This window comes from Myodes glareolus, chromosome 3 (assembly GCF_982192425.1).
Source record: "Myodes glareolus chromosome 3, mMyoGla1.1, whole genome shotgun sequence".
NCBI classification, from domain to species: Eukaryota; Metazoa; Chordata; class Mammalia; order Rodentia; family Cricetidae; genus Myodes; species Myodes glareolus.
In genome coordinates this window covers 82987882-83014741 of record NC_142028.1, presented here as the reverse complement: position 1 = coordinate 83014741, position 26860 = coordinate 82987882, and the positions used below count along the sequence as shown (strand labels likewise).

The 26860-nt window shown below is 40.2% G+C and overlaps 1 protein-coding gene across 2 annotated transcripts in view; it reads right to left on the bottom strand.

Moving 5' to 3' along the window:
- Positions 1 to 26838, bottom strand: part of Zfyve9 (zinc finger FYVE-type containing 9) — a 161170-nt gene extending 134332 nt beyond the window's left edge. For both annotated transcript variants that reach the window (XM_085686393.2, XM_085686395.2), the window contains exon 1: positions 26702 to 26838. The gene's annotated coding sequence lies outside the window, so the exon portion shown is untranslated. The remainder of the gene's footprint in view (positions 1 to 26701) is intronic.
- Between the last annotated feature and the right edge of the window lie 22 nt (positions 26839 to 26860).

Below are 26860 nucleotides of genomic sequence, written 5' to 3'. Positions count from 1 at the left end.
CTCCAGAACCTACGGGACAGATCACAACCACCTGCTAACTCTAGCTCCCACAAGCCCAAAACCTTCTGGCCTATTCAGGTACTTCCAGTCAATGTCCTTTGCAGGCACCTGCATAATGTGTAGATATCCATACATAGACACAGATAATTAAAAAGAAAATAAATCAGAAAGAGAGGGAGAATGAGAATAAAAAGCTAAGTTAGGTGTCTTGGTGTGGTGGTATGCAGCACGAATAATAAAACCCAGAGACAGATATTGGGGTTCAAGCTAAAGATCAGAAAAGCAAAACAGCCAAGCCACTAGAGAGCTCTTACCTCTACCAAGGCTCAGGCAAACGAAGGGCAATCCTGTCCTCAACATGATTGTAGGCTGCAATGTTCTCCACCAAACCTTAGACTGCAATGTTCTTGTCTATTCCTACCTTATATACCTCTCTCCACCCAGCCATCTCTCTCCTGTCTCCACCTCCCTAGTGCTGGGATTGAAGGTGTGTGACTCCCGAGTGCTGGGAACTTTTGTGTGAGTTCTATTTCTCTTTTTAGACAGAGTCAATCTCAGGTAGCCCAGGGTGGCCTTGTCCTGGGATTAAAGGTGTGTGTCCTCTAGTGGCTTAGCTCTGCACTCTGATCTTCAGGCATCCTGGGATATACAACAACACTCTGTCTAAAAGAAAGAAGAAGAAAAAATAAAGGAAAGAGAATTGGAAAAGGAAGGGATAGGAGAGGAATTAGAAAAAAATGCAAGAAGCCAGATGCTGGATCCATTTACATGAAACACATGAGAGAGACAATTACACAGAGGAAGTGCAGTATAATTAGAAACTGAAAAGTGATGATGAGAAAGGACTAATAATTTGCCAATGAGTACAAGGTTTCTTTATGGGATGAAGTTGTTCTAACATTAGACAATGTTGTGGTGATCATCGCTCAGTTCTGTACATACAATAAAACTGTTGAACTGTATGCTTTTAAGGAGGCAAATTTTATGGTATGTACATATCTCAAGAAAGTTAATGTAGAAACAAGAACTAAAACTATAAATAACTATAATTTCAATCTGCTTGACGGTAATATGCTTCCTCTGCTATATAAGCCATCAGCTTACTATAAGCCATTTCAACTAATCTTCAATTATAGGATGAGAAAAGTGGCAGAGTCCTCTCACAACCAATTAATTCATTTTTTAAAAGATTGTGTGTTTTACCTGAATGTATTTATGTATACCACATGTATGCCTTGTGCCCAGGGAGGTCAAAGAGAACATAGGGTCCCCTGAAACAGATTTACAGAGTTACAGATAATTTGTGAGCTCTCATGTGGGTGCTGGGGATGAAAACAAGGTCCTCTGAAAGAACAAGTATTCTTAACTACTGAGCCATCTATCCAGGCCCCAAATAAGTTCATTTTAAGAGCTACAAAATGATTTTAAGTAAAGTTTATATATTTAAAATGCCAGATTAACTGATAAACTAACTTCTGAAGATTTTTTTAAGTGTATATGTATGTGTACATGTGAGTACAGGTGCCATCAGAAGGCAGAGTAGTCAGGTCCCTGTGGAGTTGGAGTTACATGTCATGTGAACTACCTGACATGAGAGCTGGGAACCAAATTTGGGTTCTCTGAAGAACAAGTTCTTTACCAGGGAGCCATTTCTCCAGCTCCTAAATTTTATTTTTAATGAAAAGTTCCAACTCAATAAATAGTATTGTGTTTGGCAACATATTTTGTTTGGCTGATTCATTAATCAAGCATGAATACTCTATAAGATCCAAGCAACAGAATTTTAGACATTCCGTATCATTTAACAGACTCACACTTTCATTTTTAATTTCATCAAAATAGTTATACTAACTACCTATTATTATATCAGTACAAGAATTTACGATTGAGTCTAGCATGGTGATGGATGCCTTTAAGTCCAGTGCTTGGGAGGCAGAGGCAGGCAGGAGTAGTAAGCCAGTAAGCAGCATTCCTCCTCCTCTGGCTTCAGCTCCTGCCTCCAGGTTCCCGCCTTCAGTTCCCGCCCTGCCTCCCTGCATGAACTGATATGGAAGAGTGAGTGAAATGGGCCCTTTCCTCCCCAGACTGCTCTTGGTCATGGTGTTCATCACAGGGACAGAATTCCTAACTTATACAGAAAGTGCTATGATGGCCATGGGGTAGTGCTGTGACAGACCCGACCATGTTGTTTGGAGGACTGTGGAAGGCATTTGGAATTTGGGACTAGAAAAGCCTTTGACTAGCAGAGCTCAGAGGGCTACTCTGTAGGAGCTTGAAAGATAAAATGCTTGTAAGATTTTAGACAATTCTGAAGCCATTTCTGACAATTCCAAACCCTCTCAGCCTCTGTGCCTCAGTGCTTCCCCTCCTCCCCTGGGAACCAAGGACCTAACAGCTACACATGCACGTACTCAGTTCCTGAACAATTACCCATACACGTATGTTTTGACTCAGTCCCCTGGGAAACGGGGTCAAAATGACCTCTTACCTCATCTGATCTGACAATAGTTCTCCAGTCAATTATTGGTATTAGCCCTTTTCGAATAAGCCAATCATAATGGTCAAGGAACAACCCCCCTCTTGTTTCTATGGGGCCTTCTCCTTTAAAAGCAGACTGTACCAGCTAATCGGGGTCTCTCGGCTTCCCGAATGCTGAAGGACCCTGTCATGACAGAATTAATAAAATCCTCATGCTTTTGCATCGGCTGTGGTATATGAGGTGGTCTCTGGGGGCGACTCCTTCTCGGTTTGGACACTAGAGTCCAACATGCTGAGAGTAGTACAGACAACAGAAACGACTTGTGAGGATTGAGAACGGTGGATCTCAATCTGTGGGTCATGACCCCTGAGGTCACATATCAGATGTACTGCATACATTGCAATTCATAACAATAGCAAAACTACAGTTATAAAGTAGTAATGGAATACTTTTATAGCTGGGGTCACCACAGCATGAGGAACTATATTAAAAGGTCAAGAGAACCACTGTTTCATAGGGTAGTACAGACCAATAAACCCTTTCCTCCCCAAACGGCTTTTGGTCATGAAGTTTCATCGTAACGCTATAAACTCAGCTAAGACAGGAGTTGAACTCAGGTCCTCAGAGTTATATTTGCTGAGCCATCTACCCCAGCCTCTATTTAGCCTTTCAAAGGTCAAAGTCAGGTTTTGTGGTGCATACCTGTAATCCCAGGCCTAGGGGGAAAGGCAGAAGGACTGCTGCTAATTAAAGCCATCCTGGTCTACATATTCAGTCAGCTAGGGCTTATACAGTGAGCTCTTGTCTCAAGAAAACATACAGCAGCTGGGTGGTGGTGGCCCACACCTTTAATCAGGCGGATCTCTGAGTTTGAGGCCAGGTGGAGTTCAGAGACAGTCAGGGCCATGTTGAGAAACTCTGTAGTGAAAAAAACCAATTACAACAAGGGAGAAAGAAAGAAAGAAAGAAAGAAGGAAGGAAGGAAGGAAGGAAGGAAGGAAGGAAGGAAGGAAGGAAGGAAGGAAGGAAAGAAAGAGGGAGGGAGGGATTTATAGCATAATATCATGGCATCTTCTTTGTAGTCCACCCCTAACTTTTCAAAGATTATTTTATAAAGATAAAAGATGTGATGAGCTCTCATCAAAAACACTGACTGAAATAAATAGTAATATAAGAATGGAAGGCACCTAACCATGCAACAAGTGATATTCATAATTTTCAAAAACTCAAAAATATTTTCTGATCAATTGTCAGACTCAAATAACACTTGTAACTGGCGAGGAAAGCATTGGTTTGTATGAACTCTCTTAAAAACTATCCAGACAAGTAAGGCAGTCGTGGCGCACGCCTTTAATCCTGGCACTTGGGAGGCAGAGGCAGGCGAATCTCTGTGAGTTTGAGGTGGTTCTGGTCTACAGAACAAGTTCCAGGACAGGCTCCTAAGCTACAGAAAAACCCTGTCTCAGTGGGCAGGGGAAAGAACTATCCACGCCTATAATCCTAGTGCTAAAGCAAGAGATTATCTCGCATTTGAGGATAGCCTACAGTGTGAGACTGTCTCAACACCAAAAAAAAAAAAAAAAAAAAAAAAGGAATCCGGTGCAGTTATTTTGGAGACTAAGGGCAAGGGCAAGCAATATGAATGCATGTCACTATGGTGCTTCAAATGGGGGAGAGGGATGAAACGTGTATTTCAGGGATAATACACTGAAAATCAAATAAAGCTCATTAAGTAAGACATCAGTGAAATTCATCAAGAGCAACATTACACCTTCCCCTAGACGGTACTAAGGTTATGTACAAACAGAAAGAAAACCTCATGTAGTTATCAGTTCAACCATGTGTCTACCCAGACATTTGTTTAATGATCATCTTTTATGCATGATCAAAAGCTATGGTAACAGCTTTGAAAACAAACACTCAAATCTTTGCTTACCGCCCTCTGGAATTCTGTTTCCTCTGGAATATTTTGTTTGTTTGTTTAGCCAAGCTTTTTGTTTGTTTCAGAACAGGGTTTCTCTGTGTAGTCCTGGCTGTCTTGAAACTCACTCTGTAGACCAGGCTGGCCTGAAGCTCAGAGATTCACTTGCTGGAATTAAAGGCATGTTCCATGTAGCCAACCAAGCATTTCTTTAAAAACATCTTTTACTGGGGCTGGAAAGATGACTCAGTGGTTAGGAGCACTTGCTGCTTTTCAGAGGACCTGAATTTGATTCCTATCACCCATGTCATATGGCTCACAACTTCCTGTAACTCCAGCTTTTTCTTCCGACCTCCTTAAGTACCTAAACACATGTGGCATGTGTGAGAATGTGTGTGCACACACACACAATTATTTTTTAATCTAAAACTAAAATAAAAACAATTTTACTGATCCATCTTCTCATCTTCAATCTACAGGAACTTCTCCAGCTAAGGTCATCAATATTTTCTAACTGCCAAGTCTAACAAACTTTTTCTTTAAGTTTTTGTTGGTCTATTTGAATTTTTTAAATTTATTCTTATTTCATGAGCATTAGTATTTTACCTGCACGTATGTCTGTGTGAGGGTGTCAGGTCCCCTGGAACTGGAGTTACAGACAGTTGTGAGCTCCCGTTTGGGTGCCAGCAATTGAACCCTAGTCCTCTGGAAGAGCAGTCAGTGCTCCTAACCGCGGAGCCATCTCTCCAGTCCCAGACTATTTGATTTTTTGAGATGGGATCTTGCTATGTAGCCCTAGCAGGCATGGTACTTGCCATGAAGTTCAGAGTGGCCTTTACTTATAGCAATCCTGTTTTAGCCTCCCTACTCATAAGATCACAGGCATGCACCTCTGAGACTCTCAGCTTTAACAGACACCTTAAATTTTCATCTATCTTATCTACATACTATACACCAACACAACTAACCACTCCTTTTTAAAATTCTCCTTTGCTTCTACAAAACCTGATTACTTATTTGCCTCCCCCACCGCACCCACCACATTTTTGATGAGATATGAGTCTAGGACAAGGGCTCCACCACTGAGCTATATACTCCAGCCCCCCTTTGCACTCTTGAGGAATGGTTTAAGTTTCCCAGGCAGAATTGAACTTACAATCTATTGCGGTTAGAATACAAATGGCCCCCATAAGCTCCTTTATTTGAATTATTAGTCACCAAGAAGTGGCACTATTTGAGGACTAGGAGGTGTGTCCTTGTTGAAATAGGTATGACCTTGTTGGAGAAAGTGTATCAATGCAGGTGTAAGTGTATCATGCCAGGCCCAGTCACCCCACCTCAGCCTGTGGATCAGGATATAGCTCTCAGCTACTGCTCCAGTGCCATGAGTGTTGTCATGTTCCCTGTCTCGATGATAATGGAATAAACCTCTGAAACTGTTAAGCAAGTGGTGTAGGAGGGTCCTCTTTCTATATATTGCTTTCATTGGTTGAATAAAGAAAACTGCCTTGGCCTTTTGATAGGGCAGCCCTTAGGTGGGCTGAGTAGACAGAACAGAATGCTGGGGAGAAAGGAAGTGTGGCAGACACCATGAATCTCCGGCCCGAGATGGACGAAGGTTAGGATCTTCCCCGGTAAGCCACAGTGATGTAGTGATACACAGATTTAATAGAAATGGGTTAATTAAGATGTGAGAGTTAGCCAATATGAGGCTAGAAATAATGGGCCAGGCACTGCTTAAATAAATACAGTTTCTGTGTAATTATTTCAGGGTTAGTTAAGCTAGCCGGGCGGCTGGGAGTTGGGTGGCAGGACGCAGCCCGCTCCTCATACTACAAGCAAGCACTAATCAAATGCTTTCTTTTTTAAGAATTGCCTTGGTCATGGTATTTCTCTGCAATAACAGAACAGCGACTAAGACACAATCCTTCTGCCTCAGCCTCCCATATAGCTGAGATTACAGGTCTATGGCACTGGAACCAGTTCTTTTTATTTCTTAACTGTGCCTTTATACAGTCTCGTGTTCTCTCATAGATTCTCTGCACTCTTCACCCTTTCATTAGATGGTCTCATCAACTTAAACCTAGTCTGTCCTCCAGAAACTTCACAGTATCTCATATATCCCTTCTCCAAATTAAACATTTCATTCTGCAGACAAACCATCTAGGCCAAACATCAAACACACACACACACACACGAGAGAGAGAGAGAGAGAGAGAGAGAGAGAGAGAGAGAGAGAGAGAGAACAGGCAGCACCCAAAGAACACCTGAGATTGTACTCTGACTTCCATACACATGTGCACATGTATCTGCACATATGAAAAGGTACACATACAAAAAAATCACCATTAATTCTTGTCTGCTTCTATGTATCTCCTTGTTTTGTTATAAGGCTGAGGGTGGGTATAGCTCAGAGGTAGAGCAAATGCCCTGGGATGTATTACTAGCCATGAAAGAAAAGGAAAAAGAAATTCTTCAATCATTAACAAAAATAGGCTTTCCTGATTGGCAAACCCATTCAACAACAGAACAAAGGTTTCCCAATGGGCCAGGGTACAGCTACTTCAGAACAACAAGCTTTTCAGTAAAATCTTACTACATGTTAATTGTGATAAAACCCTTCATATCATCCAAATTTATGTAACTATTCAAGGACCCAATACTTGGGAATCTATGCATTATAAACACATATCTAAGTACTGGAAATGAAATGTCAAGTAAATAGGCAAAAACAATGACCCTTATGAGGGTCATTTAATGGGAAGAAATGGAAAATAAACAAACTAGTATGTAAAATATTTTCCATGTTATCCTAAGGAGAAAGAGAAAGAAAGGGAGTTGTGAGTTAGTTTTAGATGAGCAACCAGGCAACACTTAGCAATCAGGTAAGAACATTTTCTCAAGACATGGATGTTGTGGAGCAACCCTGTGAATATCTGGGGAGAAAGAGCTTCATACAAAAGGAACTGCAAGGACAAGAAGCGGTAGGAGAGGGTAGCAGATGAGAGGGAGGACTTTACAGAGGGGTCAAACTGGGCCAACTACACATTATTTTCTGCAATACTCAACACAACGAGATTTCAACATAAAAGAATGTTGACATTTGGTTTAGGGTTTACTACTGAAGACTCTAACCTGCAACCCAGATTTATTTTGTCTTTATTTTTCACATTTGATTTATGATAGATTTAAATTTTTCCTTAAATAAGGACTATACTAAGTAAAAATAATCCATCCTCAATTTTACTGCTAAAGTAGGACCAAATTTCACAAGAAATGAGAAAATGCACAAGGACAATGCAAATAGTAACTTCTAACTATTTTCAAGACCCTTTAGAAAATGTTCTGCCAATCCTAAATTCATTTGCCATTTTCTTTTCTCTTTCTTTCTTTTTTCCCCCCTCAAGACAGGATTTCTCTGCATAACCCTGGCTGTTCTGGAACTTGCTCTGTAGATCAGGCTAGCCTCGAACTCACAGAGATCCACCTGCCTCTGCTTTCCAAATGCTGGGACTAAAGGCATGCACCACCACACCCAGTTCTGATACATATTTCTTAAAGATGTGTTTTGAAGCTAGGTGGTAGTGGTGCATGCCTTTTAATCCCTGAGGGATTTGGTAGAAACACAGAGAAATCCTGTCTCAAACAAACAAACAAAAACCCAAACAAATGAACAGAAGATTTGTTCTGAGTAAGGAAGTATTGAATGTAAGCCTTAAACCTACCTTTGGGGAATGAGAGTCATAGCTCAGAGGTACAGCATATATTAGGCATAGGTTCATTCCCTACCTTCCCTATCTCGAAAAATATGTTTTAAAAGTTATTAGAATCAAGTTAATGTATATGAACAAGCAGTAAACTATACATACTACTAATAAAAGTATAGATTAAGAATTGTATTATTGTATTAAGAATTATGTTATTAAACTCACTGGATAAAGTACCTATTGTGCAAGCATGATGAACTGGAATCCCCAGCATAAAAAGCTGTGCAGCTTCTGTAACTTAAGCACGAAGGAGCAGAAGATAGAATCCTCAAAACTCATTGGTTAGCCAGCCAGCCTATCAGTGAGCTCCAAATTCAACCCACAAGCACATGTGCACACACCCAGGAAGAAATAGTATTATTAAAACGTTTTCAAACTTGTCTGGAGAGATGGTTCAGCACTTAAGAGCACTGGATGCTCTTCTGGAAGACCTGGGTTTAACTCCCAGTACCCACATGGTAATCTCTTCTGATTACCACTTCTGATCCATGTGGGCACCAGCCACACATGTGGTATACAGACAATGCATGTAGGCAAAACACCCATAAACACAAAACTAAAATCTTTTAAATGATTCAAACATTCAGTAGAGTTTAACCTATGTTGTTGAATTTATTAAAATGTTTAAATAAGTTAGATAATCGTCTAAGATGAAACAATCTCCAGTCTATTAAAAAGCATCCAAATACAATGTGATGAGTTAAGATTACACCGGTGGTTCCTAACATAATGGAACCACCTGAGGAAAACAACTTTTGCTAACATGAAGTCGAATAAAACACTAATAACAAAATGTCTTGGTACGTCCACTTTAGGGAACAAAAAATGTAAAAGCAAGAGTGGGTACAACTGCTTATAGATAGGTATAAACCAAGCAGGCAATTCCAAAGCATTCTAGAAGTCATACCCTTCACTATCTTTTCACTGTGCTCAGTTAAGGATGGAGAAGAAGGGGATCCATTTCCCTCTGTTGACGAAAGAACACAATTATTAACTTTATTAAATTTTAACTTTTGGATAAAATTTGTTTTTGTGGAACAGTCGAGCCTACTAGTTGTATTCCCAGCTATTTAGAAGGCCAAAATGAAAGGATCAGAAGTTAAGGCCTACCTGTCCAGAATGAGTTCAAGGTCAGACCCAGGAACTTAGTGAAATCAATGTCAGAATAAAAGGTTTAAAAAGAGTAAAGATCGGTAGTAAAGTGCTTGCCTAGCATGTGAAAGACCCTAGGTTCAATCTTAAGCACTAAAAGGGGGGAAAAAGTATGTGTGTGTGTTGTTGATCAATGGAATTGTTCATTTCAATCGACATTCATTAAGCACTTTACTATGTGCCAGACCACATCTGAAATGTCTGTTTTCACTTCCAAGTAGAAAATTCATGTCACACAAAGATAAGCATACTCAAGAGAATATAATGACAAAATAAAAGTATCTAGAATAGGTTTTAGTTATTAAGCACAAAAGCAATTTAGGAAAATATAATCAGGCAATCGTTATAATGTTAATACCTAACAGTTGCTTAGTATTCACATATGAAAGAACCTGTCAATAACTACTAGGAGTGCAGTCACATGCCCCCAGTTGCATTCCCTCAGGAGTCCCTGCTTTCAAGCTGAGGTCATGCTTTCTCAGGGCAACTCCAGCCAATGACTGATCAACAGTACGGGCACCAAGAATTGGCCACATCTTAAACACAAAACTCCTCTAAAGACAGGCTTTGATCCCGCTGTTTTACTTGGTCAATGGGAAACTCTGTCAGATCTACATGGCACTTCTGAGCTCTCCCTGACAATTCTAGCTCCTCTCCTATCCTTTTCTCAGGAGCTGCCCCCTGCATAAACCTCTTAAAGTCCTATTTCTGTCTCAGCAGCCACTTCCTAAAAGAGTGGGACTGACACACAGCAGACAATGTCTGCCAAACAAGAGGATAAAGAAGGCTTGGAAACCAAATCACTTATCATACTGCTGGTAATGAGAACCTCACGCCAGGTGGGATATGAGACATGTATGGACAGTCCTTGGCACAAGCTGGTGGTCCAAGCAATAACACTTTCACAAGATCTGACTTTAGAGAAGGTTCCCAGAATGAAATCCTCTGATTGCTCTAAAGACTGAAAAGTGTGAGTTACAAGAACAATGGAGTGAGCTTAGCTATTTTGTTACACTGATTCCCCAGAGAGGGCCACTAACAAAAGACTGAAAACTAAGGACTGTTAGGTGTCACACCAAGATCCTTATCGCTACAGTAAACCCAGGGCAGTTAAGACCATTGTTTGAAAGGCAGCTAAATGTTCACCATGGGCAAATGTGTTATGTGTAGGTACAGGATCTTAATTTAGGAAACAAGAAGCCTGAAAGATGGGATAGGTCACCTAAGACAGTGGACCTCAAGGACAGTTACTTTTTTTTTTTTTTTTTTTTTTTTTGCTTTTCAAGACAGGGTTTCTCTGTGCGGCCCTGGCTGTTCTAGAACCCACTCTGTAGACCAGGCTGGCCTCGAACTCTGAGATCTGCCTGCTTCTGCCTGTGTTGGCATTAAAGGCGTGCACTACCACTAACCAGCCAGTGATTCTTCTTTGAACCCTCCAAACCTACAAGAATGAGTTAGCACTCCCCATAGTGTAGGACTACATTTCAGAGGCCTTTGTCCTTGTTGCTATCCACCTAACATAACCTTCATCAGAGCAACAAGAGACTCTCCAGCCTGGGCATTCTGGCAGTTGATATTCCCTCACAGAAGGAGTCTAACGTAGGTGTGTGCTGCCCCATGGTCTCAGGAGGTACTAGAGCATGGACAGTATGAAAGGAGAGCTCTATGCAGTGATGGGGAAGTTAGCATTCACGCTGGGGTGAGACTTTCAGGTAGCCTCAGGTCACCCGTGTCACCCACACTACTCTGAGTAACCCCTCATCCCACACTCTGTAAGGAAACCCCAAAACTCATTGGTTTAGCAAGTAAGACTTTGGTTTGTCACTGGGACTTTATAAGGAAGCAGCCATTTGCTTATGTCAGCTGTTTCTACCCCCCCCCCCCCCGCAGGAGAAAGCATTCTCACAACAGCCCTCTCCTCCCAGGTAACAGGTTCTCCCCTCACCCCAATCTGCTCTCACTTCCACTTCTGGCTGCCATGAGTGTAGTTAATGCCACCCCTGAGAAGGACACACTGAGCCTAAAAAAAGAAGAAAAGAAAATACATATTCCAAAAGAACTATATGGACTAGCTAGCAAACCCAGCAGGATGTAGGACATCCACAGGGCTGTATTTTTAATACCATTAATTAAAGCAGAAACATAAGCCTGGGGTAACGTTTATGGAGGAGAGGAGTGGAGTACAAAGGAGACACTGTCTCAAGATTTAGAAATTAATTCTGACATAGACCTAAGTGATGGTATTGCCTTATGGCTAGGATGGCTCTTAGAAGCCTAGAAAAAAGTGAAATGCCTGAACTGACATGGCAGGATGTAGGCTAGGACAAGGAAAGAGGTTAGTAGAACGGATATATTAGGGAAGGTCAGACTATTCACCAAGGCCATCGAGAACAAAGTTAGAGAGACAATAGCATCACTAAGAAAATAGGTGGTCATTTTCTAAAAGGTTTGGCTCATTGATAGGAAAAGGAATGAAGACATTGAAGCAATAGCAACCAGGTGGCAACACTAGACATGAATCTATCATAATGACTGACAGGTAGGTAAAAACTAATATGCTAAATCCTCAGGGACCTGTGCAGATAGTTAATGGGAGGGAGTATCATTAGGAGAAAAGTAGACAGTCAATCACAGTGCTGCTAAATATACACACTCAAAACAAGTCAGATGCTGAGGGTGATTGCCCCAATAAAAATTCAGTAGCCTCTAACCAATTCCTAGACCTATGCCAGTTGTCAGATCCAGACCCACTGATTCATATATACCCCTACTATCTGAAGAAATACAAACTCGGAACACCACATTAGTCTGTAACATCAATGGCATGCCAGTTCCAACATTCTGAATGACCTGAAAGATAAATATATTCCAAAGAACAGGATAAAGCATTTGTCTCTTCCAATTGATGAGGGATGGTTCTAGTACATTATCTCTTTGGGACAACAAAATTCATGGAGCCCAGTTCTTGATACTCAAATCTCTTCTATAAAATGGTATAGTATTTGCACATAATTTACATATATCTTGCTATGTTAAGTCACCTATAGATTACTCATAATACCTAGTAATATAAATAATAGGTAAATAGCTATGATGCTATGTCATTTAGGGAATAATGGCAAGGGAAGAGAGTCTACACATGCTCAGTGCACATTTTTTAAAATATTTTCAATGGATAGTTGAATCTACACATGTAAAGTTCACAGACACACGGGGTGACTATATTCAGGGTTCTGTCATCTCAGTATAACCGTCAGGCTCAACACAATTCACCCCCTCCAAATCAAACTGCTATTGCTTGTATCCCTACTCAGATTCTAAAGGCAACATGCTGTGCCCTATGTGATGACAAGACAGGTTACCAACTTTGAGTGTAAAACAACTCTGCAGAATTACTGCAAGCAGTCTCTAAGCCAGTGGTTCTCAACCTTCCTAATGCTGCGACTCTTTAATACAGTTCCTCATATTATGGTGACCTCCCCACCCTAAAGTTATTTTCGTTGCTACTTCATAGTAATTTTCCTACTGTTATGAATCGTAATGTGGATCTGTGCTTTCTAATGATCTTAGGCAACCCATGTGAAAGGGTCGTTTGACACCCCCCCGCCCGCAATGGGGTCACAATCCATAGAATGAGAACCACGGCTAAGCTGTTAAGAATACATGAGGAAAGAATAGTAACAAAGCATAGGAAGCCCCAGTGGTAGAATCACAACACAGGTGATGGAGTTCTATAGGAAAACCATGCTATTAGAACAACAGCTCCTGCTGTCCTGGTGAGAGCCACAATGCTTGGTCACTGGGCACCTTGTGTTCAGAATTTTTCATAATAAGTTAAGTTTATTAGGATCCTCGTATGCATTTGAGCTCAGCAGCAACCCACTCTAAGATGGAAACAGTATACCAAAGACTGAAATAAAACAGAACCAAAGGATGCAAGCTACATAAGCAGGCAGCCAGGACTGCCCTGACAGACACCACCATTATCTGATTACTCCCTCAGCTCATATCTAGAGATGTTTAGTGATCCTACAGAAACAACATAAGGAAAAGAAAAAAACACGTAAGCTCAATATGTTAACACAAGCTGAGAACAAACAGTGGATTCATTATAGCCAAACTTAAGGGCGACCTTGACACTGGAAATGAAAACCTCCCTAATTCCCTAAAAGAGCTTTAAATGATGCAAGTGGTTATAAAGTTTTGTAGAAAGAAAAGTGGGATGAGAACACACACACTCATAGACAACGGGGAGTAGACTAATCAGCTGGTCCAGAGAAATACTATAAGAAAAAGGAGCAGCCAGGAGGTGGTGGCACACACCTTTAATACCAGCACTCAGGAGGCAGAGGCAGGAGAATCTCTGTGAGTTAGAGGCCAGCCTGGTCTACAAGAGCTAGTTTCAGGAGAGGCTCCAAAGCTACAGAGAAACTCTGTCTTGAAAAACAAAACAACAACAACAAAAATTGACTGACCACATAGAATTGAGCACAAAGCATGAAAATCTGTTTCCTGTGTTAGGCTCTTCAGAACATATCTAATTTCTGCAGAAGAGCCACTGAATCACCAAATGTACAAAATGACTCAAATGACATATGCCACCTCAGAACTGGCATGATGAGGGCATGAATGAATAGGTCACTCTGGCAAAAATAGAGATGTAGGAAAGGAAAGAAAACCCAGTCTCATTTACCACACCTAATTCTAAACGTTGCCAAGCTCCCAGTATAGCACTAAGCCTCAGGCCATCAATGAGTGATTAGGTGGCAACTTGACTTCTGCATCCTTCCACTCTCAGATGGGCCAGTGTCTTAGTCTGGTTTCTATTGCTGCAATAAAGACTTGGAGAAGAGTTTATTTTACCTTATAGCTCACAGTTTCATCATGAAGGGAAGTCAGGGCAGGAACTGAAGCAGTGGCCATGGAGGAATGCTGCTTTCTGGCTTGCTCCCCATGGCTTTATCAGACTGCTTTCTTATACAACCAAAGACCACCTGGGCAGGTACCAATACCACCAAAGATGGGCAGGGCCCATCCACATCAATCATTAATCAATAAAATGACATCAGATATGCCTATAGACCAATCTGAGAGATGAATTTTCTTAATTGAGGTTCCCTCTTCCTAGATGACTCTGGCCATGAATCAGTGACTGAGTCTCACAGGAGTAGACAATTATTACAGGTATGGTTTGTCTTTCCAGCCAGGAAGAACCTAGACTAGCACCACTGCACAGGGCTCACATAGTACCGTCTCTGGCTTGGATATGGTCTGAGAATGCTCCCCAAGGCTCCATGTGTTAAAATTTAATTCACATTATAAAGAATTGGGGAGCAGAAACTCAACTTGGGAGACACAGGCAGAAGCAGACAGATCATGTGAGTTCAAGGCCAGTTTGATCTACAGGGAGAGTGCTAGGCTAGCCAGGGCTGCACAGTGAGACCCTGTCTCAAAACAAAACAAAATAAACGAAGAAACAAAACATAATCCAAGAAACAGAGATTCCCATACTGCCAGAGTGTCTGATGTCCTACTGAAAGCACAGCTGACATGCCAACTCAGAGAGGTAAGAACTTATAAGATCCTCCAGTAGAGTGGTTCTCAAGCTTCCTAAAGATGTGACCCTTTAATACAGTTCCTCATGTTGTTGTGACTCCCAACCATGACACTATTTCGTTGTTACTTCCTAGCTGCAATTTCACTGTCATGAATCATAATGTAAAAGTCTGATATGCGAGCCCTGTGAAAGGGCCGTCAACCCTCACAGAGGTCATGACACATAGGTTGAAAACCGTTGCTCTAGTACATGGTATAAAACTAATCCAGAGCTGTATTTCCACCTGTAGGATATTCCCATTAGCAGGATCACGTGGTCTTAGAAAGAGATGGAAGAAGAAATGCCCCCACCATCATAATTTCCAGTGACCCACTGAAGGACTTTGGGCTTTTCATCTGTGCAATGCTGGGCTCGACAGAATTAGAGAGCTCCTGCCAAAAGTGGCATTCTTTCCTTGCTGGTGGACCATGCTGGTTAGTTTTTAGTCAACTTGACACAAGCAGAGTCATCTAAGAAAAAAGAACCTCAGTTTAAAACATGCCCCATCTTCATAGCAAGCCTATGAAGTATTTTCTCGATTGATGATGAATGTGGAAGGGTCCAGTCTACTGAGGGTAGTGTCATCTCTGGGCAGGTAGTTCTGGGTGTGAAAGAAACCAAACTGAGCAAGCCAGTAAGTACTATTCCTCCCTGGTCTCTGTTTCAGTTCCTGCCTTATCTGCCCTCAATGATGAACTATAAACTGTAAGCCAAATAACTCCCTTCCTCCCCATTAGTTTTGTTCAGTGTTTAGTCACAGCAATAGAAAGCTAAGAGACACATGGAAGACTGCAATGAACTACAACTTACAGCTGGGATTCCCTATATCCAGGAGGCAGAAGAGGAGCAAGCATAGCTACAGTTACATAACAGAAACAAGGAGAGGTAGTCATGGAACTTAGACATTCAGTAGGGTAATAACTTACATTCTTCTGCCTAACTATGAATTCACAAATACAGTAACTCCTGCCCGAGAAGGTATGGCTCTCAAACCCCTCAGATAGGAAAATGTAGGCCATACTAATAAGCAGTCAAGACTAGGAGAAATGACAGCTGAGAGCAAGGACTTTATTAATAGCAGAGGAAGCAGACAAGGAAAACTATTGTAGCCTGAGATCAGTTACAGCAGTGGGGGCTGAAACCTACCTCAAAAACTTCCTTCTACCTTTCCCACTAGGAAAACAGTCCATGGGTACTAGGATTGCTGCTCTCAGAAAGTGTGTAAATACACGAATCAGTTTAGCACAAGAGGAAGACAGTGGCATTCACTCAGATCTTCTTTCAAAAAGGGACCTGCCACTCAGGGGCAAGGAGGATAGTAGCTAACAGCCTCTAACTCCAACATGTTTGAATCTCAACTTCCTAACTGAGGCCATACTTGTCAAGGGCAACTCCTCAACAGTGTGTAAACATGATAGGGGTAATAGAGTCTGTCCACTTCTGCCCGGTGTAGTACTCCAGCCAGCAATTTGTGCTCCAGAGTTCCCTATCAGGTTGGCTAGGGTTTTCAGATTTGCATAGCAGGCAGGTCCTTCCCTTTCCCTTCACATCCCTCTTGAACCTTCTCTCCCTAATTTCTTTTTATGCCACTAAATCCATTTCAGTGCCTGCTTTTTAAGGAAGACATCTATTACATACGGTGATCATCTCACAACTCTCTGAAGTATTACTGCTCGTCCTATTTTACAGGTAGGAAAGCATTGGCACAGAAAACTTCTTAACTTGGCCAACAACATACCATAAAACTAATAGTACTGGGTCTGATTCCAGAGTCTGTGTTTTGAATTACTACTCTAGGAGACAAGATATTATTTTGATATCTCTGGAGGTTAAAAAAAAGAATAGTTTGCTCTGCGTAGTTTCAGAAAACAAAAGGATGCACACTAGAGAAATGCAGATGTTTTGCAAAATATAAAAGAAAACATTCTAATAATGAGCAGTAAACAACAAAATGGATTCCTTACAGAAGTAATGAGAACTTAGCAACTGAGAGTTTAAATATTCATGAATGAGGCATTATAAAAACAGATCAAAGTTGACCTAGATCAGTGAAAGGTATATTAATACCTCTCAATTTGGGGCCATTATGAATAATGTTAGGAATGTTTATGTACAGATTGTTATATGCACATATACTTTAATTTCCCTTGGGATACATATATAGGAATAGAATTGCTGGATCAATTAGTAACTCTGTTTAACCTTTTGAGGAACAGCCTGGCTGGTTCCACAGCCAAACAAGTTTGGTAATATGTAGCTGAGGAAATTTCAGTTAGTTCATTTCCACTCCTCAGTCTTTGAAATACTAATGTAATCAATACAGCATGCTCAAAACCCAAACTTATGTGATTAGAGAACATTTCCTTGTTCCCAGGGAATATATCTGAGCAATCCTGGCCTGGGATAATTTCTTTCAAAGTCAATATTCAATTAACCAAGGCACCTAATATAAGCTAACAAGGAAATGGTGAGCCAAACATCACTTGTCTATTTCTATCAATATTAGTCTAATGCCTTAAGAGTGGGAAGGCTATATAAATCTTGTTATAAAAATGTTTTCCATCCTTTTAGAATGTAGTAAATGTCCCCCTTTCCTTTATAAACAAACTTCGCAGACTTGTAACAATAGGGACACATTTCAATTACTAAATTCTCACATTATAAGCAATATGAAACTTGGGTTATTTCAAGCATGCTACTGAATGATCTATTTTCATACAACACAGCTCTAGACGCATTTGTCTTAAACATATGCACACTGTCATAAGCAAAGGCAGAAATGAATGTTCAGTTTCAAGGTTTTTATTCAGAAACACACTGGCTTTCACTTACAAGAAAAACTTGTAAAAATAAAATATAATACAAAATACAATTGCTCCATTTGGGTTTTGCATATTTCTCAGTCTCCACCAGCTGCCTACCACTCCCAACTCTTTACCTGTGCCAGTTCCTCTCCATAGCCTTGAGTTAAGTCGTCTAACGCCATCTAGCTTTTCATTCAGTTCACTTTTTTTTGAAATATCAAATAGTACTACATGTGGAAAAAGGCCTTGCTATTGACTCTAAAACCGATTTTTAGAACAGAGAACTGAGGCCTAAATCAGTTACTATACTTTCCTAACAACGACAAGTAAGACATCTATCTATTCAAAACACAGTACATGAGATCTGAAATACCCAAAATACATACAAGGTATATAACACACACACACACACACACACACACACCTTTTTCTAGCTTGTATAAGATGTCAGTATACTTCAAAGGCAAACACCCACTTATATTAACCAACTAAATGTCTATTTAGTTATTAATACATTAATATGAAAAATTATTAGATAAAACAGACATAGCAAAAGATAAAAACAGTATCTAATTACAAAGTAAAAAATATATGGGTTTGAATCATGAAACATGAGTTTAGGCTTAGGAAAACCAGTACAACTCTCCAAGCCTCAAGCTCCTCGGCTGAAAACATGCACAATGCTATGGACATTCTAAGGTCCTTCTAATAGCTGGAAATAAAAATACAATGACACAGTAACAAAAAGACGGCACACTACTGGGAAATCTTATACATTATACAAAAAAATAATACAGGGCGTAAAACTTCACAAACTTGTTATTTTGAAAAAAATAAATATAGAAACGGGAATGAGGGATGATCAGGTTGTAACTCAATTGTGAGGGGTAGCCTGCCAGGGTTAAGGAATCTCAACCTCTGGCCTGTGATGCCGTTCAGTTGGTGGAGTGCTTGCCTAGCATGCGCAAGGCTGTGAGCTTGATGTCTAGCATCCTATGGGTCATACACAGCCCATGCCTATAATCCCAGCACTTCGAAGGTATAACCAAGAAGATCAGAAGTTCAAGATTATCTTCGGCTACATTTTGAGTCCAAGGATATTTAAGACCCTGTCTCAAAAACAAAAGGAAACCAAAAAGGGCTAGTGAGATAGCTCACTGGATAAAAGCACCTGCGGACAAGCCTGAAGATCTGAGTGTTATGACTGGGACCCACATGGTAGGAGGACAGAACCAACTCCGACAAGTAGTCCTCTGACCTTCAAACATGCACCATGGTACACATTCACTAACATGTACTTGCACACAAACAAATAAATGTAAATAAAACTGTTAAGGTTATATGAATTCCAGCATAGAATGTTATGCTATGAATAATAAAAAATGCTATAACAAAATATATAATAAAATAATAAAAGTAATAAAATCATACAATTTTATTCCTTACTTTAATAAAAACAAATTCTGACAGAGAAAATACCATTGTAACTATGAGAAGTTAGATAAGAACCAGAACATATTACACATAGAAAGAAAGAAAGAAAGAAAGAAAGAAAGAAAGAAAGAAAGAAAGAAAGAACGAACGAACGAACGAACGAACAGGTCTATGATGCCTGGCATGGTGGCTCACACCTGTAATCCTACACTCTGGAGGCTGAAGGAGAACCAGGAATTCAAGGCCATACTGCACTACAGTGTAAAACTCTGTGCCCCCCCAAACTTTTTTTTAAGTCTTTTCATGAATCCCACCAAAAAGGCTCTAGGACCGCTGCTTTCTATAACTTCATATGGAAACTGTGGCTTTCGTTCAGTTCAAATTAAAGGATTGGGAAAGTCTTGCACTGCTGAGCTACCTCTCCAGCCCAGAGCTTCTTGAAATAGGGTCTCACAATGAAGACCAGGATGTTGTCAAATACATGGTTATCCTGCATCAGCCTGGGGCTACAGGCTTATGTCATCTCAGTAAACTCTCTAAAAGTAATCTTAAAATGGGAATCTTCAAATGTCTGGTGCATAATGAAGATTCCAAACGTGTCCTTTGCACTAAAACAATGGTTACCTGCAGTATTTCCTAACTTGCTTGAAAAAAACAAAATTTTAAAATACTAGCCAAATCATCATTGTTAATTTGAACTATGTCTCACAAAATGTCACAGAAAAATTTCAATACCTTGAACACAGGATAGAATATAGAGTAATTTTCTAAACATAAGACTAAGAACAATGACTAATGATTTTACTCTATTTTATTTGAGACAGTGTCTTACCACATATCCAAGACTGGCCTTCAATTCACAATTTTCCTGACTTATTCTCTAAAATGCTAGGATTACAGGTGTCCACCACCACCTCCAGCAATCGATCTATATTTATCTAAAAGCATACATCATAGATAGGTAATGATGGTCATTCAAAATCTGTCAGACTTTGGTACTTAGAGATGCTAATTTACAGGCTGAAGAGATAGCTCAGAAGTTAAGAGCTCTGACTGCTCTTCTAGAGGTTCAATTCTCAGCAACCACATGGCGGTTTACGACCATCTTTAATGAGATCTGGTTTTCTCTTCTTGCCTGCAGGTGTACATGCAAGTAGAACTCTGTATATCTAATAAATAAATATATCCAAAACAAAAAAAGAAATGCTGAACTCTAAATTTTTATAAATATTTTAGGAGAGTTAAAGGAAAATAAAACTTGGGGCTTACAATTGCCTTTTGCTAATAAATGTTCTTTAAAGTAGGCCTGGTAGTGCTTGCCTATAATCCAAGTACTTCAGAGGCTAAAGTAAGTGAATCCCTGAGATCTGAGGTGAGCCTGAGCTACATAGTGAGATCCAGGTCAGCATGAGCCAAAATAACAGTAATAATAATAATAATAATAAATAATTTTTAAAAATCCAGTGTCCCTATTTCATTCCCATCACCACCCCCAATATGGCTAACCAGTTCCACTTAATGAGCTGACTAGAGGTACATAGTTTTTATCCTTAAGCCAAAAACATTTCTTATCATCAAAAACTCTGGCAATTTGTCACTAAGTAAAAGCTTCAACAATTTACTTAATGACTGTAAACAAGTTATGAATCTCCACCTTACACTTACTCAGGTAGTTTTATCAAAAGGCAGATAACAAGAGTTGGTGAGGATGTGAAGAAATCAGAACCCTCACATACCTGCTAGAGAGAACATAAAATATTACAGCCACTTAGTTAGACAACCAGGCTGTTCCTCAAAAGGTTAAACAGAGTTACTACCTGACTCAGCAATTCTACCCCTATGTGTATCCCAAAGGCAATGAAAGTATACATGTACATAAGCATGTGCATAAAACTTTCCTAACATTATTCATGTCAGCCAAAAAATAAAAGCACACCCAAACTGATAAATGAATTAATGAAATGTGGTGTATATATATACAAGAAAATATTATTGAGTAATACCAAGAAATAAGCTATAGATTCCCATTATTATTATTGAGCCCTGAAAATGCAATTATACTAACAGAAATAAACCAATCCCATTATATGATCCTATTATGTTAAGTGTTCAGAACTGATAGGAATTCTTTAAAAGAGAAACCCACTAGTGTTTGCCCAGGCCTGGGAGATTAGGAAGATATTGGAGGTGATTACTAACGGATACCCGTTTGGAGCGGTGAAAATGTTCCAAAAAGAGAGCAGTAACATTTACACAACTCTGTGAATAATAATAATAATAATAATAATAATAATAATAATAATAATAATAATAATAATGCCATCAAATTTTAGGCTTTAGATGGTTAAACTATGTGTATGTGAATTGTATCTCAAGACATAGACCATGAAAAAGACCCTTCCTTAACAGTCTAAATGTGGCTGAAATGCATGTGCTCATCTTCTACTCTAGCGTCTCCACAGCTAGTGCTGTAGAAGCAATCTTCGTGGCTTCAAGAGTCCTGTCAGAGGCATTAAATTCTTTTCCCCTTGTGTAACAGAAGCTCGGAAAACTGTTTCTTGACTTTAATGAATACCCTTAGATATTTTACCTTTATCTTATTTTCCCAAAAGTTTTGAAAAGGTATAAATACAAACATACTATTCAAATTTTTATAATAGTTCAGTTCTGCAAACTGGACTATTTAAAATAATTTAGTCAAGCATAGTGGTTCGTGGCTATAATTCAATCACTTGGGAGGCAGAGATGAGAAGATCAGAAGTTCAAGATAATTGCCTACTACAGTTGCAAGTTCTAGGCTAGCCTGGACTAAATCACACCCTGTTTCAAAAGAAAAAAATTTAAAGTACTACCTAATTGATAAAATAGAAACTGTCTTATAAATAGCATTTTCTGGCTGTAGACACTTAAGGAAATGTTCAACATCCTTAGTCATCAGAGAAATGCAAATCAAAACAACTCTGAGATTCTATCTTACACCTGTAGGAATGGCCAAGATCAAAAACACTGATGACAACTTATGCTGGATAGGTTGTGGGTAAAAGGGAACACTTCTGCATCGCTGGTGGGAATGCCAGCTGGTACAGCCCTTTTGGATGTCAATGTGGCGTTTCCTCAGAAAATTAGGAAACAACCTTCCTCAAGACCCAGTAATACCACTTTTGGGTATATATCCAAAGGATACTCAATCGTGCCACAAGGACATGTGCTCAACTATGTTCATAGCAGCATTGTTTGTTTGTTCTGGCTAAAACCTGGAAACAACCTAAATGCCCCTCGACTGAAGAACGGATAAGGAAAATGTGGTACATTTACACAATGGAATACTATACAGCAGAAAAAAATAACGACATCTTGAATTCTGCAGGAAAATGAATGGAGCTAGAAAACATCATTTTGAGTGAGGTAACCTAGACACAGAAAGACAATTATCACGTGTACTCACTCATAAGTGGTTTATAAACATGAAGCAAAGAAAACCATCCCACAAATCACAATCCCAGAGAACTTAGACAACGATGAGGACCCTAAGAGAGACATACATAGATATAATCTACATAGGAAGTAGAAAAAGACAAGATCTCCTGAGTAAATTGGGAGCATGGGGACCTTGGGGGAGGGTTTAAGGGGAGGGGAAAGGTGGGGAGGGGAGTAGAGAAAAATATAGAGCTCAATAATATAAATAAAAAGTATTTTTAAACTATTTCATTAAATAAAATTTATAATAAAGTATAAGACACCCTATTAGCTATATAATCAAAATACTAACTCTGCAAACTTGTCCCATCCTTAATTGGCAATGCTTTACAATTGATCATGCTAGCTTTATTTCTTAGCAGAAAACCATATAAATAATTAATGATCTTTTAAACTTTTTCAAAACTCAAATATATTTTCCATTTCTAGAGTAATGCTTATATTCCATGGAATAGAACTATATCTCTAATTTATATATTACATCACTTAATCCTTATAATAATCCTACAAAGTGGGTAATATTAGCTTTGTTTTATAGAAGAATAAATTAAGACTTAAAAAAGTATAAACAGACTGTTCACGGTTGCAATAGGTTACAAGACTGGAATATTACACATGATAAATTATAAGAACTCTGATTCTCATCACTACATATGATAAGGGAAAAATCTATGCTCTGAATAATATTCCTCAGTTCTTAAACTAAACAAAGCACATGAACTATTTCTCTCAGTATCTGCAACTAAGTATTTTCCAATTATCACTACATACTAAGAATGACACTCTATAGCCAGGCAGTGGTTAAGGGCACACACCTTTAATCCCAGTGGAGGCAGGCGGGTCTTTGAGTTTGATGCCATCCTGGTCTACAGAGTTAGCTCCAGAAATGCCAGGGCTAAACAAAGAAACCCTGTCTCAAAACACCAAGAGAAAAAAAAAGAAAAAAAAAAAGAAATGACACTCTATATACACTGCAGGCCAAATACACAATAGTAATGTAAAACCTAAAGTGAATTAACAAACAAGCGTATCTTAGGCACCAGAATATTAGTTTATTAAACGAAAGATGAAGTAGAAAATATGTGCAGTTAGTATTAATTTTTTTCCATTAAATTAAAAAAAAAATCCTAAAGCAGAATTAGTTTCAAATAAATAAATCAAGCTACCAAGTTTTAAGCCACACAGACTATACAAGCTCTGGTTTTTATTTTTCCCCAAAAGGAAGACTAGAAATGAACATGTCTCTGCACTGTCTATGATCACTTCATCTCATAGAAATGTTCTACTTCCCTGGGAGGGGTACCATTACTTCAAGAGACTGTAAGAACCTCAGAACCCAGTGTCACATTGCTCTAAGTGGTGCAGAAAGGATTCTTGTTCATATCTGACTCCATCTCTGCACCACAGCATGCAATGCAATTAATAACCATAAAACATGTATGGACCACCTCCTTGAAACAAAAAAATTAAAATAAAATCTAGGAAATTCTTTTAACCAAACATTGTACCTTGCAACCAGCCAGTCTGTGGCCAGCACATAAGAGGAGCCAAACAAACTTTAGTGCATGGAATAAAAATGGTAGCTTAGCAACAGAGGAAATGGGACCATCCCAACTCATTCATTTGTTCTTTCATCACTAAAGAGTTAATATAAAACTAGTACTTTCCAGGCAACATATGCCAATTATTTCTTTAAAGAAAACACTGAATCAGGAATTGGAAAAGAAAGGAATACTACATGTGATTTTTTTTCTCAATTCTGGGATTAAACCGAGGGGCTCGTACATTCTAAGGAAGTCTTCTTCCACTGAGTGAGCTCCCACCCCTTACCAATGCTCTTGAAGGGCCAGATACTGGATGAGACACAGAAACCCTAAGCAGAGATCTAGCTCGTTTTACTCAATTACAACACCTTTCTGACCCAGTCTTGTAACAGTTCATTAAACTTGTCCTGCTTCCACAATTAGTCAATTGCTAGCAGAATCCTTGGTCATTTTGTATTTCCCAGAACGCTAAAACAGAACCTACACTAATAGCTAAAACTGTTAAAAATTCTATACATTACAATACTTTCTTCGGATGCTGTCTCCTAAAGTCTTACAAATTAAGTATAATACCAACCACATTTTACAGACAATATTAAAGTTTATGAATTGCCAAGATGAACCCCCAGATGGCCTTCCTTAACATGGCCATAGCAGGCTCTCTATGCTTGTCGACTGAAACAGCTGTCCCTCAAAACACAGTTTTTCTATCTGCATTATAAAACCATTATCTGTAGCTAGGAAAAGCCACTTACGACAGTTTTGCTAGAGAGCAGGTCCATTTGTTCACCTAAGCAGTCTCTTTTAACACTTCCAGTGATGCTCAAATTTAGTAGTACTAAGAATCAGGACGGGTGATGACCATCGCGGTATTTGGGTTACTGTTGTCACCACAGTTCGGATGTAGGAGACCAGAAACCACCTTTTTAATCAGCACACTCCCAACTGATTCTAATACTGGTCTTTAGAGACAAGCTCTGGGAAGATTAGACTTTAAAACCTAAATTCACCAAATTACTTAGTCAAGCCAACTTTTTCCAGTTACAAATGCTTACACAAGATCTGACCAAAGCAAGGGTAAAACACCTAACACGCTGGATCCTCAAAATTCCTCACCACACTGAACCCCCTTAGACCTCTGGAGGTTCCCATGTTGTATAGCCAGGTTAAGACAGGAGAAGTCTGAAAAGTAACTAGCCACACTAACTGATGGCTTTCACTCAGGTAAGGAGTAACATATTTTATAAATTTTAAGCAAATGCCTGGCTGTAAATAGAACCAGTCAACATTTTAATTTAACACTACTACTGATAATAATAATAATTTTACAAGTCACCATCACTAGAACCTCACTTTAAATATTGAATGACCATCAAAACATACTATGGCACTATCAGTGATCTCAATCTCTCTCTGGTTATTAAATACGTACTGAAAGTCGACACAGGACCTCTCCGTGTGTGCAAAATTTTTACTGTATATACATATTTTCATGAATCAAAGTTCTAGAGGTGCATATAAGTCCGATATAGTAGGAAATTAAGAATAACCTGTAATCACATTTATCATAAACAAGAAGCATCCAATACTGACTTGTGGTATCAAACTACAATCACTATTTCTTTTTACAATATTACCGGAACAAAACAAATCATTTTCCTTTTACAGTTGAGTCTCTATCGCATTTTTGTCGGGTTCTTGCTATTAGGATAATTTGCTCGACTTAAAATTCTCTTGCCATCCGTTCCTTATTTGGGTGGAACATTTTTCTAACAAGGACTGAAGCATTAAAACATTTCCTGTCTCTTTGAAGGTGGAAAAGACGTATTCATAAAAGACTTCTTTTTTTTTTTTTTTTAAGAAAACTGTGGGTGCTTAGCTAGGAAACTTAGCAAGGCAAAGATGGGATGGGGCTTTCTCCAAGGCAGACCTCGCTCAGAGACAAGACGTAACATAAGACGGAAAGGATGAGCCAGCGGCAGGTGATGAAATTTCACCTCAAATAAGACGCAAAAGGCTGTGTCTCTAGCAGGAGAGGTGTGAATGCTAGTCCTGGAGTACCAGGGGCTTCGGGAGCCCCGCACTCTCTGCACCTCAATACTCCCCACTCCCCACCCAGGGGGTGGCTCCGCAGGACTCAGTCCAAGGCGCTGGAAAGCAAAGCTGTTTGCAAACAAGCGTCCTCTGCCTCCCTCCGGGATGTGCACGCAGGGCCCTGGGAAGGAAGGCACGCTCGGCCCCGCCCGGGACAAACGCGAAGGGCACCGGTGTGGCCGCCAGCCCGGTCTTCACGTACCCGGCCACGCCGGAACCCAGGCCCGGGCAGGGGCTTATCGGCATCGCGGGGCCTAGTCGCCCCCCGCGTACCTCCAGCTTCCCAGGGGACCCACGGAAAAAGGGCCGAGGCCCCAGAGCCGCGGGGCGCCCGCAGTGCCAGGACGCTCCGTCCGCCCGGCCCGATAGCTGGCGCCAGGGCCCCTGAGGGGCGCGAGCCCGCGAGCCCCGCACAGCGGCGCGCCACACTCACCGCCTCTCCATGGCCGGGGGGTCGTCCCTCAGCCGCAAGTCTCCTCTTCAGCAGGGCTCCGCCGCGAAACCTCGCACTCCTGAGGGGGCTGCGGTCGCTGCGGCGGAGGCTGAGGCCCGGCGTCCCTCCAGCCGCATCGGCTCCGGGGCCGCCTCAGCC